The sequence below is a fragment of the Balaenoptera physalus genome (assembly GCF_965194825.1).
Source record: "Balaenoptera physalus genome assembly, contig: HAP1_SCAFFOLD_967, whole genome shotgun sequence".
NCBI classification, from domain to species: Eukaryota; Metazoa; Chordata; class Mammalia; order Artiodactyla; family Balaenopteridae; genus Balaenoptera; species Balaenoptera physalus.
Genome location: NW_028125823.1, coordinates 99,917 through 121,316, shown reverse-complemented (window position 1 = coordinate 121,316; position 21,400 = coordinate 99,917). Strand labels below are relative to the sequence as shown.

The 21,400-nt window shown below is 42.3% G+C and overlaps 2 long non-coding RNA genes across 15 annotated transcripts in view; one reads left to right on the top strand and one right to left on the bottom strand.

The window, feature by feature from the left end:
- The window catches only part of LOC309653710, a 249,284-nt gene that overhangs the window by 127,979 nt on the left and 99,905 nt on the right, over positions 1–21,400 (bottom strand). The window lies entirely within an intron of this gene.
- The window catches only part of LOC309653708, a 50,928-nt gene continuing 41,018 nt past the window's right edge, over positions 11,491–21,400 (top strand). For 3 of the 8 annotated variants that reach the window (XR_014259388.1, XR_014259389.1, XR_014259390.1), the window contains exons 1-2: positions 11,492–11,652; positions 20,661–20,764. This is a non-coding gene — a long non-coding RNA (uncharacterized lncRNA). Of the gene's footprint in view, positions 11,653–20,660; positions 20,765–21,400 lie in introns of all 8 variants that reach the window. The other 5 variants (XR_014259387.1, XR_014259391.1, XR_014259393.1 and 2 more) reach the window with 5 other exon arrangements.

Genomic DNA, 21,400 nt, shown 5'->3' with positions numbered 1-21,400 from the left:
AGCATGTGAAAAATATAAAATCAAAATATTCATTTCACACAAAACCTCTGTCATGATTAATAACACTATTTTATAATAATCATGATTTCTCACAGTTTGATCTTTATAGGTTACCATAAGAATGCAGTTGATTAGTGTTTGCATGTATCTTTCTTGGTTATTACCTCTTAATCTCCTTTCTACACAAACAAAGGCATAAGGATATTAAGAAGAAGGAGAAGGAGAAAGAAGAGAACAGAGAGAAGAGGAAGGAGAAAATGAAGACAGAAAAAATATTACATAAAGGAATAGTTACTTTTCTGTATCAATTTAGTTAGGCCACGGCAACCAGATATTTGGTCAAATATTATTCTAGATGTTTCTCTGAGGGTATTTTTTAGATGAGATTAACCTTTAAATCGGTAAACTTTGAGTAAAACGGATTACCCTCTATAATATGGGTGGGCCATAGCTAATTAGCCTCTTAAGGGAATTCTGCCAGCAGACAGCCTTCAGAATCAAACTGTAGCTCTCTCCTTAATTTACTGTCACCTAAGGAAAAGGCCATATGTCTCTCTGCGGAAGAACTGAAGAAATCCTTGTCATATGTACTGACTGCATTGTTGCAAAAAACCCTTTGTTCTAGCTATCTGGCTCTTCACCAATAAATGAGCTATGGATCTTCAAATAGACACAGTTCCAGAAACTGAGTAGAGAATTATGACTTTTTCCTGGAGTGACTACTGTTCTCTTTCTGCTCCGCCATGCGTGCCATTTTCTTGCTGTAAGACGTTAACAGCACCCAAGCTGGCTGCCTGTCTCTTTTGCCCTTTGGAACACGATGCTCACTATCTTTACCACCACCTTTAGGTCACATGAACCTTAGCTGCTTTTCTGACATTGGAGGTCACTCCTGTTATTTTGAGATCCATAGATTAACAATTCCAAGTTTGTTACTGCCTCCCTTGTCATCAACTCAGCCTTACGCAAGAGCGCTACCACTTAACCTGTTGTGTTGCCGATGCCGCTCATCAATGCAGTTTGGATGGCCCTGGCGAATGGTATGTATTCTGGCTCCTCCTGAAAACCTCTCCTCTGGTAGGTTTTCTGGACTCACGTAATTTATTCTATCCAGCTTTCTCTCTTCCTGTAGCCTCTTTATTCTGTCATGGCAACTCAGCTATGTCTGTTGCTCAACATGGGACATTTCTTTCTTCATTCTTCTAGAGTGTTGAGATAGCTCTATTTTCTGGGGCCCTTGCCTGAGTGTTCAATCCTCATGTCCTGAGAATTCTTGCTTATGCAGTCTTATATTCTGGCCTACTCAGCAAGTACCCCCAAAGTGCAATCCCTGGGTCATTCCTTCAACTCCTGCTAATATAAGCTAATTCTTATATCTCCTCTATAAGTGTGTATGCTCTTTCTTATCAACACATTCCAGTTGGATTAGGTTGCAATTTAATGTTAATTCCCAGCCTGTGACCCACGGGAGAAGAAATGAATCTCTCGAGGAAAGGTGGTCACCTGTTGCCCTTGTGAGACAGGCTACTACAGTGTTCTCTGTCAGGCATAAACTGTTAGCTTTCACTAGGAAGGACTGGTGAGTCACCTCTGTGAACTCTGAGGATTCCAGGGCTCCAGCACAGACAACTTCTTCAGGATCATCTGTCTAGAGAATCTATCCAGATATCCCCATCCCCCAATTCAGCTTGACAGGTGTTATTTTCAGCTCTTCTGAAATGTTTTCTGAAGTCCTTTAATAACACTAAAATAAAGCAGATTTTGCTGAGTGCTTTGAAGATGAAAAAGGGTTGCAGAAACTAGTCCACTTAACAGTCATTTGTCATGACATTATCCAGTTGCACAAGTCTCCACCAGACCCTGGAGAAAAAATATTTTTTCTTCAAGCATAAGATTTTTGGAGTTTACAGAAACTAAATACAAAAATCATGCTGCAAAATGAAATCTTGAAATCCTCCTATTGTTGTTTGGGAATCAGAGATAGAGTGACTATCAATAAGTCTTAAGACTTATCCCACCACCAGAGCCTCCCATCAAGCCTCTTAGATAGCCTCAACCACCAGAGGGCAGGCAACAGAAGCAAGAAAAACTACAATCCTGCAGCCTGTGGACCAAAAACCACAGTTACAGAAAGAGAGAGAAGATGAAAAGGCAGAGGGCTATGTACCAGATGAAGGAACAAGAAAAAACCCCAGAAAAACAACTAAATGAAGTAGAGATAGGCAACCTTCCAGAGAAAGAATTCAGAATAATGATAGTGAAGATGATCCAGGACCTCGGAATAAGAATGGAGGCAAAGATTGAGAAGATGCAAGAAATGATTAACAAAGACCTAGAAGAATTAAAGAACAAACAAACAGAGATGACCAATACAATAACTGAAATGAAAACTACACTAGAAGGAATCCATAGCAGAATAACTGAGGCAGAAGAACGGATAAGTGACCTGGAAGACAGAATGGTGGAATTCACTGCTGCGGAACAGACTAAAGAAAAAAGAATGAAAAGAAATGAAGATAGCCTAAGAGATCTCTGGGACAACATTAAACGCAACAACATTCGCATTATAGGGGTCCCAGAAGGAGAAGAGAGAGAGAAAGGACCAGAGAAAATATTTGAAGAGATTATAGTCGAAAACTTCCCTAACATGGGAAAGGAAATAGCCACCCAAGTCCAGGAAGCGCAGAGAGTCCCATACAGAATAAACCCAAGGAGAAACACGCCGAGACACATAGTAATCAAAGTGGCAAAAATTAAAGACAAAGAAAAATTATTGAAAGCAGCAAGGGAAAAACGACAAATAACATACAAGGGAACTCCCATAAGGTTAACAGCTGATTTCTCAGCAGAAACTCTGCAAGCCAGAAGGGAGTGGCATGATATACTTAAAGTGATGAAAGGGAAGAACCTACAACCAAGATTACTCTACCCGGCAAGGATCTCATTTAGATTTGATGGAGAAATCAAAAGCTTTACAGACAAACAAAAGCTAAGAGAATTCAGCACCACCAAACCAGCTCTACAACAAATGCTAAAGGAACTTCTCTGAGTGGGAAACACAAGAGAAGAAAAGGACCTACAAAAACAAACCCAAAACAATTAAGAAAATGGTCATAGGAACATACATATCGATAATTACCTTAAACGTGAATGGATTAAACACCCCAACCAAAAGACATAGACTGGCTGAATGGATACAAAAACAAGACCCATATATATGCTGTCTACAAGAGACCCACTTTAGACCTAGGGACACATACAGACTGAAAGTGAGGGGATGGAAAAAGATATTCCATGCAAATGGAAATCAAAAGAAAGCTGGAGTAGCTATACTCATATCAGATAAAATAGACTTTAAAATAAAGAACGTTACAAGAGACAAGGAAGGACACTACATAATGATCCAGGGATCAATCCAAGAAGAAGATATAACAATTATAAACATATATGCACCCAACATAGGAGCACCTCAATACATAAGGCAACTGCTAACAGCTATAAAAGAGGAAATCGACAGTAACACAATAATAGTGGGGGACTTTAACACTTCACTTACACCAATGGACAGATCATCCAAAATGAAAATAAATAAGGAAACAGAAGCTTTAAATGACACAATAGACCAGATAGATTTAATTGATATATATATAGGACATTCCATCCAAAATCAGCAGATTACACGTTCTTCTCAAGTGCGCACGGAACATTCTCCAGGATAGATCACATCTTGGGTCACAAATCAAGCCTCAGTAAATTTAAGAAAATTGAAATCATACCAAGCATCTTTTCTGACCACAACGCTATGAGATTAGAAATGAATTACAGGGAAAAAAACGTAAAAAAGACAAACACATGGAGGCTAAACAATACGTTACTAAATAACCAAGAGATCACTGAAGAAATCAAAGAGGAAATAAAAAAATACCTAGAGACAAATGACAATGAAAACACGACCACCCAAAACCTATGGGATGCAGCAAAAGCGGTTCTAAGAGGGAAGTTTATAGCTATACAAGCCTACCTAAAGAAACAAGAAAAATCTCAAGTAAACAATCTAACCTTACACCTAAAGAAACTAGAGAAAGAAGAACAAACAAAACCCAAAGTTAGCAGAAGGAAAGAAATCATAAAGATCAGAGCAGAAATAAATGAAATAGAAACAAAGAAAACAATAGCAAAGATCAATAAAACTAAAAGTTGGTTCTTTGAGAAGATAAACAAAATTGATAAGCCATTAGCCAGACTCATCAAGAAAAAGAGGGAGAGGACTCAAATCAATCAAATCAGAAATGAAAAAGGAGAAGTTACAACAGACACTGCAGAAATACAAAGCATCCTAAGAGACTACTACAAGCAACTTTATGCCAATAAAGTGGACAACCTGGAAGAAATGGACAAATTCTTAGAAAGGTATAACCTTCCAAGACTGAATCAGGAAGAAACAGAAAATATGAACAGACCAATCACAAGTAATGAAATTGAAACTGTGATTAAAAATCTTCCAACAAACAAAAGTCCAGGACCAGATGGCTTCACAGGTGAATTCTATCAAACATTTAGAGAAGAGCTAACACCCATCCTTCTCAAACTCTTCCAAAAAATTGCAGAGGAAGGAACACTCCCAAACTCATTCTATGAGGCCACCATCACCCTGATACCAAAACCAGACAAAGACACTACAAAAAAAGAAAATTACAGACCAATATCACTGATGAATACAGATGCAAAAATCCTCAACAAAATACTAGCAAACAGAATCCAACAACACATTAAAAGGATCATACACCACGATCAAGTGGGATTTATCCCAGGGATGCAAGGATTCTTCAATATACGCAAATCAATCAATGTGATACACCATATTAACAAATTGAAGAATAAAAACCATATGATCATCTCAATAGATGCAGAAAAAGCTTTTGACAAAATTCAACACCCATTTCTGATAAAAACTCTCCAGAAAGTGGGCATAGAGGGAACCTACCTCAACATAATAAAGGCCATATATGACAAACCCACAGCAAACATCATTCTCAATGGTGAAAAACTGAAAGCATTCCCTCTAAGATCAGGAACGAGACAAGGATGTCCACTCTCACCACTATTATTCAACATAGTTCTGGAAGTCCTAGCCACGGCAATCAGAGAAGAAAAAGAAATAAAAGGAATACAAATTGGAAAAGAAGAAGTAAAACTGTCACTGTTTGCGGATGACATGATACTATACATAGAGAATCCTAAAACTGCCACCAGAAAACTGCTAGAGCTAATTAATGAATATGGTAAAGTTGCAGGATACAAAATTAATGCACAGAAATCTCTTGCATTCCTATACACTAATGATGACAAATCTGAAAGAGAAATTATGGAAACACTCCCATTTACCATTGCAACAAAAAGAATAAAATACCTAGGAATAAACCTACCTAGGGAGACAAAAGACCTGTATGCAGAAAACTATAAGACACTGATGAAAGAAATTAAAGATGATACCAACAGATGGAGAGATATACCATGTTCTTGGATTGGAAGAATAAACATTGTGAAAATGAGTATACTACCCAAAGCAATCTACAGATTCAATGCAATCCCTATCAAATTACCAATGGCATTTTTTACGGAGCTAGAACAAATCATCTTAAAATTTGTATGGAGACACAAAAGACCCCGAATAGCCAAAGCAGTCTTGAGGCAAAAAAATGGAGCTGGAGGAATCAGACTCCCTGACTTCAGACTATACTACAAAGCTACAGTAATCAAGACAATATGGTACTGGCACAAAAACAGAAACATAGATCAATGGAACAAGATAGAAAGCCCAGAGATTAACCCACGCACCTATGGTCAACTAATCTATGACAAAGGAGGCAAAGATATACAATGGAGAAAAGACAGTCTCTTCAATAAGTGGTGCTGGGAAAACTGGACAGCCACATGTAAAAGAATGAAATTAGAATACTCCCTAACACCATACACAAAAATAAACTCAAAATGGATTCGAGACCTAAATGTAAGACTGGACACTATAAAACTCTTAGAGGAAAACATAGGAAGAACACTCTTTGACATAAATCACAGCAAGATCTTTTTTGATCCACCTCCTAGAGTAATGGAAATAAAAACAAAAATAAACAAGTGGGACCTAATGAAACTTCAAAGCTTTTGCACAGCAAAGGAAACCATAAACAAGACGAAAAGACAACCCTCAGAATGGGAGAAAATATTTGCAAATGCATCAACGGACAAAGGATTAATCTCCAAAATATATAAACAGCTCATTCAGCTCAATATCAAAGAAACAAACACCCCAATCCAAAAATGGGCAGAAGACCTAAATAGACATTTCTCCAAAGAAGACATACAGACGGCCACGAAGCACATGAAAAGATGCTCAACGTCACTAATTATTAGAGAAATGCAAATCAAAACTACAATGAGGTATCACCTCACTCCTGTTAGAATGGGCATCATCAGAAAATCTACAAACAACAAATGCTGGAGAGGGTGTGGAGAAAAGGGAACCCTCTTGCACTGTTGGTGGGAATGTAAATTGATACAGCCACTATGGAGAACAATATGGAGGTTAAATTTTAAAACCAAAATGCTAATAATTCCTACTTAGAAAATTATTAGTTTAGTAGCATAATGTTACTTTAAAGTATTTTCAAGCTCCCATTTTCTCTCAGAGATGAATTATTTTACTCTCAATATTAAGGCAATATATACCATTGAGTAGGTTACATGACATTGTCTACTAAATTATAACCTTCCTCTTGCTCTTTTCAAAGACCTGGATAACAATAAATGTTTGAAAACTTAATTTTAAAATGCTTACTACATGTAGACAAAATTACACTACTCCCCAAAACAAAAGCTATAAGCTAAAAACACAGGGCTCAGTGAAGCAGAAGACATTTCTGTGAAGCCAATTTTTCAATTTCTGATACAAGTAAACACATGATACGAAAAAGTGAACTCTAACATAGATGCAAAGCTAACAGACAGCACTTTAACCACTCCCCGTACGGATCATTTGCAGCAAGCCTCCCTTAGTTATCTAAAAAAGCTAAACTGAGTATGACTCTGCTCAGCTCTCTGGACTTGAACGCGGCAGTTCATGCTTAACCTGGCCTGTCCTAGAAGACGAATGGCCCAGGCAGCGTTGCTGAAAGTGTCAACCACTGTGACACCACGCGCCATAACACACAGGCACAGGAAAAGCAAAGACCACTCAACCCAGCCTTTCTCCACCTCTGAGCGGTTGTAGAGATGAGAGAACAACACATCAAATGCAGGAAAGTACCGGCACCCAGGCTGAAATTCCACCTCCGATCTGCAAGTGGACTTTCCATGACTGGCTCGGGCTACTCCACGTGACTCCCAGAGGTGTCTGGGGACAACCCAGACACCCTCAACAAGGAGGTTTCTCAGGCATCCCAGCTCTGAAGCAGGTTCTACACCCAGGAGGGGGAAGGGGCAGGAGGGAGTCGCTGTTACCCCATCAAAGACAGCCCCCCCCGCTCCCCGGGGCTGCTAAGGTGGGTGGGAAAACACATTCGCACAATAGCACATTTAGCAACACCCGAGGACAATGGCTTCACAGCTTGTTGTTCACAGCCCTTCTGAGAATCCACAGCTCTCCTCAGAACCTAAGTCCAGAAAAACATACACGCATAATTTTGCCTTCCACTTCAGAGGGGTACACAGACACACCATGCTCCCCTCTACACGCAGCCAGCCTGTGGACCCCAGGTTCAAACCCTGTCCCACCGTCAGGCAGACAGAGAAGGACCATGGAGTAGTCTCACTTCTCAATTCCCTAAGCATGTCTAGCCTGCACCAACCATGTCCCAGAACCATCCTGGTCCTCAAGGACTGTAGTATTAGCTTAGCTAAGAGGAAGAAGTGACACAGCATAAGTTTCAACCGTGTGGGTCAGGTGAGCAGGGGATGGAGTATAGGAGACCTGCTGATAGGAGGAGTGCGGAAATTTCCAAAAAAGTCAACTGAATCTGGTCTGACCTAATACTTCCTCAAAAGGGACCCTGAATCATCTTGTGAGCCATCCTTAGGGCTTGTCCAAGGGATGTCAGCCAACCACAGCTCTCAAGTGAACTAAGAAAAAAAGGAAAGAAAGGAAAGGAAGGAAAGAGATTTAGGAAGTAGCTTATCCATATGATTTTTACATCTTTCTTCCCCACTATTTCTCTCCCTTGCAAAACACAGTGAGCTTAGTCACAAGGAACTGGTGTCCTACAGTACAGCCTGTAGGAAATGAGCCATCCCTTCCCCTACCCTTCACTGCACCTCTCAGAGTCACAGCCCGAATGTACAATATAATGGCTACAAAAGTTGGGCTGTGATTTGTATTCGTAATTTCTATCCACTGAATGAATTAAAATGACTCTGCGGGGTATCTCAAAACATCTGCATTTTATGGTGTTTCATATTTCCAGATGCAAATATTTTACTCAATTCCTGTGCACGTCAAACCTAACTCTCTGGGTGGGAAGAAGGGATTTGGCTCCAATGACAGAACAGCACAAGATTCAAAAACTATTTTAGGACCTAGTTCAGGCATTACACTATTTATTTATATCTACACTCAACTATTAGGCTGCATATATCATCATGTAAGAACTGATGTGCACACATTATACTGCAAACTATATAATGGCAATGTTTATATGCTGCAGTACAGTTTCTCTAGCCCTTAAGAAAATATCAGAGTGCAATGAGAAGTAGCCCCACTGCCCATATAATAAACAGGAAAGCCCAGAACGTACGATATGATGTTCAGAAGCTGATATTTGAAGTTATCTTCACCTCCTTTCCCTGGCTCCCCCTTGTTCTCTTATGAGAGTTAAAAGAGAATGAGCTCATCAGAGACAACAAAAATAGGAAGAAAAAGAAATTAAGCTAGTAAATAAACAGCAAATTGGAATATCTACTCCAGAAAAAAAAAAAAAGTGAAGTCTGCATGATTATATGTCATGTTCCTCTACCTAGTTTTGCTGAGGAAGCCAGAAAGACATGGGGGGAGGTCCCCACCCAGGCATCAGGGAACCTGGCCCTGAAACCTACTCCCTGTGCCTCCCTGGCCAAGCTGCACCTATCAAATCTGCAACTCAGTTTCCTAATGGATAAAATGACAAACCTAGGCTGGGTTGTTTACATTCCCTTCAGCTCCACGCCCATAATTCTACTGACAGTAGAGAGAAGAGGCACCTGTGCCACAAAACCTTTTCGCCAGGGAAGAGTGTTCCTTTTGCACCATGACCCATTTCCTCAGGTGCTCAGACTCCAGGAACCACCTCCAGTAGAAAAGCTTGCCAAATAACTCTGTGTATTTGGGGGACCGTGGTTCGGACTTCAAAGTTTCTGCATCTCCCAGGAGGGCACGACACAGCTGAGGCTGAGAAGCAGCATCTGAGGGCCAGGGCCGCTAGGTGGGAGCACAGCTCAGACCACCGGGGCCTAAGTGAGGTAGCAGCAGTCAGCCTGGAAGCTGCAGGCAGGAACCAGCACGGGCTGGGAAGGGGCAGAGGCAAAGACCACCCCCATGCCCACCCCAACTTTACCCGCTGCAGCGTCTCAGGTAGGGCTCAAACCCAGGGAGCAAAACTGCAGCCACATCTGCTCACATGGGCTCACATCTGCACACACACGGGCGTGCACAGTGGTTTCAATTAAAAAATAAAATAAAAGGTTACTATTTAAAAATCAGGGGAATTCCCTGGAAGTCCAGTGGTTACGATCTCTGGCGGGGGAACTAAGATCCCGCAAGCCGTGTGGCACGGACAAAAAATTTTAAAAAATAAAAGTGAAACACCTGGATGTAATTTGAAAATAAAATAAAAATCAGGACATTTCAAACAAAAGTCAGAATATCTAGAATCTTCTATAGGCTGGAACCTAGTGGACCCTGTCCCCATAGGACTCAGCTCTCCAGGAACCCATGGGACACCTGCCTAGCTCCTGGGGGCAGGAGTTTGAGACCTCCTGCTCTAAATCTTAACCCATTAAGTGTGGATAACACTATCCCAAGGGGCTTGGGTGCTCAATGAGAAGGTCAAAGCCCACGATAAAGAGCCATGCAAGCGAGAATTATTATAATACATTATCTGCAATAACAGCTCCCCCAGGACCCCTTTTTAGGAAATGGGGGGGGGGGGAAAGCACACTTTCCGGCCAATTAAGATCTCTGTCAAACTGGTTACCTGAGTACTTTCGTCAATTTTGGAATTCCAAAGGCATTTATATGTGACTAAAACTTGAAAGTGCAGAAAAGTTTCAGCCTTCAAGTTTATATTCTGCTTCCACCCCTGCCCCCAAATCCTTGCAGAAACTATAAACTCTTCCGATGTACGCAGCCGCCTTTACAGTTCAATAAGGAATTGATCTAAGCAGCACTGCCTTTCGCATTTGAAAATCAAGGCGGTTGGGGACATCGAGTTAAGCAGCTAACGGGCAAAAGAATTGGGGCAGACTCCGTCCAAAGTCTGTCCAACAGGTGGGACGCTCATCAAGCGCAGACTTGCCTTCCAAGAACAAACAGGTCGCGTGGCTCAGCTTTCCTGGGGTTGTGACAGCGACAACCTTAGTCCCTTCCCGCGACAGGTTGGGGGGAAGCGCTAATGGAGTGAGTTATAAGATAATATGCTTCTGGAGTCTGTTTCCCAAGTTGCTGGAGATTTCTTTAGCTTTAGAGCTATGGAAATGTCATAAAAGCGGGGGAGGGTACTGGATAACCAAAATTTTAAAACGCGCCTTCCGGAAAAACTTTTGTCATCGGACACATTGGATACAAAAGTGCCTTCACCGACGACCTTACTTAAAAGCAAGGGGGCGAAGGGCCCTCCGCCGGCTCCTGCTCCGCCCACCCCACCCCACTCCACGCCCGCCCGTGGGTGCCGAGCCTGGGGCCCCACGCCGCCCCGCCGTCCCCGCCCCGCGACCCGCACTCACTGCTCAGCCGGGCACCGCACCACGGCTCGCGGCTGCCCCCCGGCCACCGCTTTCTCGCCCTCCAGCGCCGCGGCCCCCGCCTCCCCCGCCGGCTTCTCAGCACAGCTCTCCCCCGGCCACGCTCCGGGCTGAAGCATCGTCCCCCGACTCATGGGGCCTCCGCCGGCGGCGGGGCCGCAGGGGTTCGGCCGCCTCCCAGCGATCCGGAGCCCCTCCCGTCGGGGCACCCGGCAGTGGCCGCCACTGCAGCGCTGCTGCCTGCCGGCTACCGACGGCGCACAGGACGCTTCCGCGCGCGTCACCACCGCCCGCCCCGCGGCCTCTGACCCGCGACGAGTGGGCGCGGCCCGCGACGGCCGGGAGTCCTGCGACGCGGAGCCTGCGCCTGCGCCTGCGCCTGCGCCTGCGCCTGCGCCTGCGCCTGCGCCTGCGCCTGCGCCTGCGCACGCGCCTGCGCACGCGCCTGCGCACGCGCCTGCGCACGCGCCTGCGCGCGGGCCGAGCAGCCCGAGAGGACCGCCCACGCGAAGCGCTATGGCGAGTGCTCCACCCCCGCGCGCCGCCGGCCCGCCCCCGAGTTCCCCGCGCGCGGTCATTGACCTCAGGCTCGCGGTAGCTGTTCGTCCTCGCGTACCCGGGCGTGAGAGAGAGAAAGCGCTGGACAAGTGGCGGGACTCGGCCTCGGTGAGGAGGAAGAGGGCCGGCCTGGGGCGTGAAGGGCACTAACATGTTTGGGCGCCTTACAGTGTCGCTCTGGGCTTCGGAGCCTCGCCCTCCGCCGGAGGAGTTTCCTCGGCTGTAGAGCGAGGGATGTGGTCCGAGTGGGTGATGTGCGGCTTCCCCGGCCTCCCAGGGGCGATGCCGTCACCACCCGCCCCGAGCCTGGAGCCCGGCGGGCTCTGGCCTTCGGCGTGGTGCCGCGCTTGTCGCTCCAGAGCTGAGTTAACAGCCATCCCCTCCGTGAGAAGGGGGACACGGTCCTACCCAGCCGGTGGGCCAGCGTAGCTGCTTGTGTGTGTGTTGTTGGACTACATTCTTTCAAATAGGAAATTTGGGGGGCTTCCCTGGTGGCGCAGTGGTTAGGAATCTGTCTGCCAATGCGGGGGACATGGGTTAGAGCCCTGGTCTGGGAAGATCCCAAATGCTGCTGAGGAACTAAGCCCGTGCTCCACAACTACTGAGCTGCCTGCCACAACTGCTGAGCCTGCACTCTAGAGCCCACGAGCCACAACTACTGAGCCTGCGCTCTAGAGCCCGCGAGCCACAACTACTGAGCCTGTGCTCAAGAGCCTGCAAGCCACAACTACTGAGCCCACATGCCACAACTACTGAGCCTGCACTCTAGAGCCTGCAGGCCACAACTACTGAGCCCACGTGCCACAACTGCTGAGCCTGCACTCTAGAGCCCACGAGCCACAACTACTGAGCCCGCATGCCACAACTGCTGAGGCTGCGCTCTAGAGCCCGCAAGCCACAACTACTGAGCCCGTGTGCCACAACTACTGAGCCCGCGTGCCATAACTGCTGAGGCTGTGCCCTAGAGCCTGCGAGCCACAACTATTGAGCCCTCGTGCCATAACTACCAAAGTCCGGAGCCCATGCTCTGCAACAACAGAGGCTGCTGCAGTGAGAAGTCCATGCACCACAACAAAGAGTGGCCCCCGCTCACCGCAGCTAGGGAAAGTCTGCAGCAACGAAGACCCAACGCAGCAAAAATTAATTAATTAATTAATTAAATAAATCTATTAAAAAAAAACCAAATAGGAAATTTGATTGAGAAGGAGCAAGAGCAAAGGGAAAATATTAACAGACTTCAAAGATGAGAAGACAAAAATGTTTCCTGTCCAGGGAGGGAATAGCAGAGTAGCTGCTAAAGATGAGCAGCAGTCATGGGTGCAGGGGGCAAAGAGCACAGGGCCAAAGTATGGAGGAAGGGAATGGCTTGGGCAGTTCGGAAACCTACAAGGGGTTCTGGGGTAAAATGGGTTCATAATGGGGTTTTATTGAAAGATGAACCTGGAAGAAGGGTACTGGAGACCAGATCTTGAAAAGCCTCCTTCAGCTAACGGGAAACCTTGTGTTTGATCCTCCTTGAAAGATCGGAAGGAGATTATTTTAAAAGGTCATTTTGTCTGCAGTTAGAGAAAAGGTTGGAAAAGGGACAGGGAAACCAATATAGGGAGACTATGTAGTAATGGCCATCAAAGGGAGAAACTGGCTGGAAAGAATACTTGCATTTTATGGCAAAGAACTGTGGCGGGTTTTCCACTTTAATTTCATTTGAAAAAGTAAAATACACATGCTAAAAAAATTCAGAGCATACAAAAGAATATGCAGTCAAATTTTGTATGGATGTTAAGGGTGTGGGATTATAGTGGGATGACTAGTGTCCCCTAAAATTCATTCTCCAACTGGAAATGCAATGTGACCTTATTTGGAAATAATCTTTGAAGATGTAATCAGGTAAAATGAGGTCCTGCTGGATTAGAGTGGGTCCTAAATCCAATGTCTGGTATCCTTATTTAAGAAGAGAGGATGCAGACATATATAAACACAGAAGGAATTAGGATATGTGAAGATGGAGGCAGAGATTGGGGTGATGTAGCTAGAAGCCAAGAAATGCCAGGAGCTGCTGGTAGCTAGGAAAAGACAAAGGTTATTCCAAAGAGCCTTCAGGAGAAGCATGGCCCTGCTGACAACTTGAGTTCAGATATCTCCTCTCAAGAACTGTGAGAATAAATTGCTGTTGTTTTAAGCCTCTCGGTTTGTAGTACTTTGCAGTAACCACCCTAGGAAACTAATACAGGGATAAAGATGAAGGCTTGTAAAATACTATCAGGCTGAATTTATTGATAAGAGCCTACAAAGCAGATACATTTTACCTCAAAGGGTTAGAAAAAGATTAAGTTTGTTTGATTGTTTGCTGAGTATGTCTCTTCCAGTTGTACCTGTGGAACTAAGAAAATAACCACAAGATGGCTTTCAGAGCCCAGTGGACTCACTGTGAGAAGAAACTGGCAAAAACACCATTGATCACTGACTTCCTTCCACCCAAAAGTGTCTACACTAAATGAAGTTGAAGTGCCAGAACTGCCTAGGATACTGTAGAGGAAGATCTCCAAAGTCTTGGGAAGATGGGAATCTTAGAGTTGATTTATCATGTAAGACTTTCTCACCCACCTCAGGAGGGTCCAGAGGACATTACCCTTCAACATGACTATGAGAAGTAATTTGTGAAGTGAGTCCCAGCACCTTGAAGAGATCTGCAATTGCTCCTCTCTGTATTCAGATGTATCTTACAATGGAATCTGTTATCATCAAACAGATTCTTAAATGCAGTGGTGATGATGGGATCTCAGGGTGGCAGGTAGGGACCAGTGTGGTTGCTGTAACGGACAGCTGAGCCAAAGCAGTTATCAGAATTATCTGACTCGCAAAGACCTATGGTATTGGCTAGTTGCTCATGGTGTCCCTAGAAAAGAAATAGATGGATAATTACTAAATTCTTACTTGGTCTTTATAAGCAGAAGAGTTCTGGGAACTCCCTGGTGGTACTCAGTGCTCTCACTGCCGAGGGCCCTGGTTTAATCCCTAGTCAGGGAACTAAAATCCCACAAGCTGCACAGCGCAGCCAAAAAATATATAAGCAGAAGAGTTCCAGGTCTATGAACAGAAACCCTAACTTGTGTCACCAAAACAGAAAGTCACAGCCCCTCAATCAGTTCCCAGGCTTGAGCCAATTTACATACCCAGAACTCTGAATGAAGGGGAGGCCAGGTCTTCTTGAGGAAGGACCCTACTTCAGTGCCAAAAATGTATAGTGTTAATTTTTTCCCCAGCCTACCCCACAGGGTCCTATAGCCATCAACAAGAGTGACTGTGCATTGGGGGAAAGGAAATAACCAGACTTTTGGGGCTTAGTAGACAGTGGGTTTGACCTAATTCATGGAAACCCAAAATATCACTGTATCTACCTATCAGAGTAGGGGCTTGTGAAGGTCAAATTATCAGTGGAATTTTAGCTCAGGTTCATCTTATGTTAGGCCCAGTGGGTCTCTGAACACATCCTGTGGTTATTTCCCCAGTTCCAGAATGCATAAAAAATGGACATGCTCAGCAGCTGGCAGGATCCCCACAATGGTCCCCTGACCTGTAGAGTGAAGGCTGTTACTGTAGGAAAGGACAAATAGAAGCCACTAGAACTGTTGCTACCTATAAAAATGTAAACCAAAACAATACCACATTTTTGGAGGGATTGCAAAGATTAGTACCACTATCAAGAACTTGAAAGTTGCAAAGGTTGTGATATGCATCACATCCCTTTTCAACTCACCTATTTGGCATGTGCAGAAGACAGATGGATCTTGGAGCATGACTGGATTTTTGTAAATCCGGTTATGTAATGATCCCTGTTGCACTGCTAAACCAGATGTGGTTTCATTGCTTGAGCAAATCAACACATTTCCCAGTACCTGGTGTGCAGCTATTGATCTGGCAAATGCTTTTTCCTTTATATGTGTTGAAAAAGACCACCGGAAGGAGTCAACTGGCAAGGTCAGCAGCACACCTTCACTGTCCCACCACAGGTTATATCAACCCTCCAGCCCTATGTCATGATTTAGTCTGCAGAGACTAAATCCCCTTCCCCTTCCACAGAACATCACACTGGTCTATTACGTTGATGATGATATGCTGATTAGTCCTGGTAGACAGGAAGTACCAATTACTGTACACATATTGGTAAGATATTTGCATGTCAGAGGATGGGAAGTAAATCCCCCCCAATTCAGAGGCCTTCTACCTCAGTGAAATTTCTAGGGGTCCCTTGGAGTTGAGTATATCAAGATATCACTTCTAAGTGAAGGATAAGTTGTTACATCTGGCCCCTCCTACTGTTAAAAAAAAAGAGGCATAACACCAAGTGAGCGAAGAGAAGTCTCTGCAACGGTCCAGGCTGCTGTGCAAGTTACTTTTCCACTTGGGTCATATGATTCAGTTGACCCAGTGATGCTTGAAGTGGCAGATAGAGATATTTGGAGTCTTTGGCAAGTACATATAAGTGAATCACAATGCAAACCTTTAGGATTTTGTAGCAAAGCCCTGCCATCCTGTGAAGATAACTACTCTCCTTGTGAGAAACAAGTTTTGGCTTGCTGACGGACCTTAGCAGAAATGAATACTTACCCATGGGCCAGGTTACAATGCGACCTGAGCTCAGTGATCAATCATACTGATGGTATGTAACCTTGATATGATCGGATGCAAAGGGCACCGCACCTCTGTGATCTTCCAAACACCCATAACCCCAGTCTAATGAGAGGAACACCAGACAAATTGCAAACTCCATTAGAGGGGCATCCTAAAAATTACTTCACCAGTTCTCTTCAAAACTGTCAAGGCCACCAAAAACAAGAAAAGTCTGAGAAACTATCACTCAAGAGGAGCCTAAGGAGACATGACAGCTAAATGTAATGTGGTATTCTGGATGGGGTCCTGGAACAGAAAAAGACATTAGGTTAAACAAAAGAAGTATGAATAAACTATGGACTTTAGTTAACAATAATGGATCAAAATTGGCTCATTAAGTAATAAATATACCATACTAATGTAAGATATTAGTAATAGGAGAAATTGGGTACAGGGTATATAGGAGCTCTGTACTATCATATCCATTTTTCTATAAATCTAAAACTATTCCCCCCCAAAGTCTATTATATTAGAAAGAAATCAAACTCAAATCACCATGTCACAAAATGATAAACCAAGACTTTCCAAAATAAGGAAGAATGTCAAATCATGTTCTTATTTTGTACTTCAATAGAAAGATTTAAATTTAATTATTTCATCCTTAATCCTTTAAAATTGCTATTGTGTATGTGTTTTATAGTATACATAGTACATAAACACAGAGGTATGTGTGTGTATTTTTAATGTATATGTGCATATTGGGAATGTCCAAAAATTTTTTAACCAGCATTACAGAACTAAATTATTAGAGAACAAGTGTGTAAACTAAATAAGTCACAAACTAAATCAGAGTTTCTAAGAGGGAGTTGTGAAACATAAGCCCATGGACTGTGATATAATTACAGTTAGCCTATTGTTATGTCAAGATGAATAAAAAATAGCAGAAAAATCTATAAGCCTAAGTAAAAGCCTATATAATAACATTGCTAGAGACAATTCCAGTTAGTTTCCAGCTTCTTCTTAGAATCAAACATTCCTAAATTAGATAACTAAAAGTAAAATTGTGATATAATAATGTGTAAGTCCTTAGACTTGGTAACATATTTTGAACCATCTCAAACTGATATTACTTCTTCAATGGTCTTGCCTAGAATAGTTAATGCATGAAAGATTCTGAGCTCCTTTTCTTTGAATACTTCAGCCCTTATTTACAGTAACTGTTCATGAAGAATACTACTGAGCCATTACAGTTTTTATTTGTTGGAATGATTGATTTTTTAAATTCTCTATAAGGAACTTAGTACAAGTTGGATGCATATCTCCCTCTTCAATACCAAAAACTCGTATTTTACAGCAAAGTTAAAACACCCTATATTTTTACTCTATGGAATTTCCCAATGTCACAGCTATAAAAAATAGACTACAAGTGTATTCCGTACATCAGTTTCTAAAGTAGTCACAGGTACTTTTTAGTTTATTCTAGTTTCACAGGTTCATGTACTATACTCATGCTTGGCAGGAAGTATCACTAGTTTCACTTAAAAATTAACTACTCTAGGAATACCTGTGTATTTATTTGAAAGACACCCCCCCCCCTTTTCAGCATGTCTCTTGATTGTAGAATGCTCATTATTTTTAAATAGGACTTTGGGGGTGGGAGCTACTATGTCTTTGCAGTTCTGAGACTAGAAGAAATAACTTTACAGGGAAAAAATTAGAAATAGTTCATTAAAAAATATCTTGCACTAGTAATAGTTTACCTAAAAACCCCCAAAATTGTCCACAAGAGTTTTTCTTGGGAGAAGTGTGTCATAATGAAATTTTATCATGAAATTCAAACCATTTCATACATAAGGAGACGACAGAGGATGATGTTATAAAAAGACTTGGAATTCTGGAAAATATTAAATGAGTCTTTTGCCTCCAGCTAAACAGAATTTCATCCTAAACAAATAATTCAGGCAGCTGATTATCTTAAATTATTTGAAGAGCTTCTAAAATGGAATTCCATACCCTTAGTGCCTTAATATCTGCTATGGACTGAATCATGGCCCCTCCAAATTTATATGTTGAAACCCTAACCCCCAATGTAACTATATTTGGTGATATGAGTTGAATATTTGTGTCCTCCCAAAATTCATGTGTTGAAACCCTATACTCAAATGCGGTGGTATTAGGAGGTGGGGCCATTGGGAGGTAATTAGGATCAAATGAGTCAGGAGGGTGGAGTCCTCATGAATGAGATTAGTACCTTATAAGAGTCACAAGAGTATCTGGTCTTGCATTTAGGTCTTTAATCCATTTTGAGTTATTTTTGTGTATGGTGTTAGAGAATGTTCTGATTTCATTCTTTTACATGTAGCTGTCCAGTTTTCCCAGCACCATTTATTGAAGAGACTGTCTTTCCTCCATTGTATATTCTTGCCTCCGTTGTCATAGATTAATTGACCATAAGTGCATGGATTTATTTCTGGGCTTTCTATCCTATTCCATTGATCTATGTGTCTGTTTTTTTGTACCATACTGTTTTGATTACTGTAGCTTTAGAGTATAGTCTGAAGTCAGGGCACGTGATTCCTCCAGCTCTGTTCTTCTTTCTCAAGATTGTTTTGGCTCTTTAGTTTCTTTTCTGTTTCCACACACAGTTAAAATTTTTTTGTTCCAGTTATGTGAAAAACGCCATTGGTAAATTGATAGGGTTTGCATTGAACCTTTAGATTACTTTGGGTAGTATGGTCATTTCAACAATATTGATTCTTCCAATCCAAGAACACGGTATATCTTTCCATCTGTTTGTGTCATCTTCATCGTATAGTTTTTGGAGTACAGGAACTGCTAGAGGAAAATATAAGCATAACACTCTTTGACATAAATCGCAGCAATATATTTTTGGGTCTGTCTCCTAGAGTAATGGAAACAAAACCAAAAATAAACAAATGGGACCTAATTAAACTTAAAAGCTTTTTCACAGCAAAGGAAATCATAAACAAAATGAAAAGACAACCTACAGACTGGGAGAAAATATTTGGAAATGATGCAACCAACAAGCGATTGAGCTCCAAAATATACAAACAGCTCATACAGCTCAATATCAAAAAACAAACAACCCAATCAAAAAATGGGCAGAAGGGACTTCCCTAGTGATGCAGTGGTTAAGAATCTGCCTGCCAGTGCAGGGGACATGGGTTCAAGCCCTGGTCCAGGAAGATCCCACATGCCGCGGAGCAACTAAGACCATGTACCACAACTACTGAACCTGTACTCTAGAGCCTGTGAGCCACAACTACTGAACCCGAGTGCCACAAATACTGAAGCCTGCACACCTAGAGCCGTGCTCTGCAACAAGAGAAGCCACCACAATGAGGAGCACATGCACTGCAATGAAGAGTAGCCCCCACTCGCCTCAACTAGAGAAAGCCCACACACGGCAACGAAGACCCAACACAGCCAAAACTAAATAAATAAAAATAAATAAATCTATTTTAAAAAATGGGCAGAAGACCTAAACAGACATTTATCCAAAGAAGACATACAGATGGCCAGCAGGCACATGAAAAGATGCTCAACATCGCTAATAATTAGAGGAATGCAAATCAAAACTGCAGTGAGGTATTACCTCACACCAGTCAGAATGGCCATCATCAAAAAGTCTACAAATAATAAATGCTGGAGAGGGTGTGGACAAAAGGGAACCCTTGTGCACTGTTGGTAGGAATAAACTACTGCAGCCACTGTGGAGAACAGTATGGAAGTTCCTTAAAAACTAAAAATAGAGTTACCATGTGATCCAGCAATCCCACTCCTGGGCATATATCTGGAAGAGATGAAAACTCTAAATCAAAAAAATGCATTCACCCCAATGTTCATAGCAGCACTATTTACAATAGCCAAGACATGGAAGCAACCTAAATGTCCAATGACAGATGAATGGATGAAGAAGAGGTAGTATATTTATACAATGGAATACTACTCAGCCATAAAAAAGAATGAAATAATATGGTTTGTAGCAACACGGACCTAGAGATTATCATACTAGGTGAAGTAAGTCAGAGAGAGAAAGACAAATATCCTATGATATCATTTATATATGGAATCTAAAAAATGATACAACTGAACTTATTTACAAAACAGAAATGGATTCACAGACACAGAGAACAGACTTACACTTACCAAAGGGGAAAGGAGAGGGGATGGATAAATTAGGAATTTGGGATTAAAAGATACACACTACTATATATAGAATACATAAACAACAAGGACTACTGTATAGCACAGGGAACTATATTCAATATCTTGTAGTAACCTATAATGGAAAATAATCTGAAAAAGAATATATATATATATACACATATATATATATAACTGAATCACTGCTGTACACCTGAAACATTGTAAGTTGATTATATTTCAGTAAAAAATTATAAATACCAAAAATAAATTACATTTATTAATTTTTTAAAAAAGAGTCACAAGTAAGTTTGCTCTTCCTCTCTGCTCTCTGCCAGGTGCAGATATAAGGAGAAGTCAGCAGTCTACAAATCAGAAAACTTTCCTTACCAGAACTCAACCGTACTGGCACCCTGCTCTTGAACTTCCAGTCTCCAGAACTGTAAGAAATAAATTTCTGTTGTTTAAGCCATCCAGTGTATGGTAGTTTGTTACAGCAGCTTGAATTCACTAAGACATTTAGAGATAGGACCTGTGAGGAGGTGATGAAGGTTAAATGAGGTCATAAAGGTGGGGCCCTAATCTGACAGGGTTGGTGTCCTTATAAGAAAAGGAAGAGACACCAGACTTCTCTCTCTACCATGGAGGACACAGAAGGCAGCCATCTGAGAGCCAGGAAGAAAGCTCTCAGCAGAAACCAAATCAGGTAGCACCTTGATCTTGTACTTCCCAATCTCCGGAACTGTGAGAAAATAAATTTCTGTTGTTTAAGCCACCCAGTCTATGGTATTTTGTCATGGCAGCCCAAGCCAACTAAGACAGTATCATAGAGTACTTCTTTATACTTACCTTTTAGGACAAGCATCTGGGTTCCTTTGGAAAGGAAGCCCAACATTCATACTGTACACTGGAATTTAGAAAGAGCTAGAGGGACAAATTGTAGAAGTTTCCTAAGAAAATAGAGGTAAGGAAGAGATTCTTAGTCATTTCTGTGCCCTAACATAGGAAATCTTCACCTCCTAGAGTAATCTGATGTTAGGTTGATGATTTTCATATAACCTCATCTTGTCTCCATCAA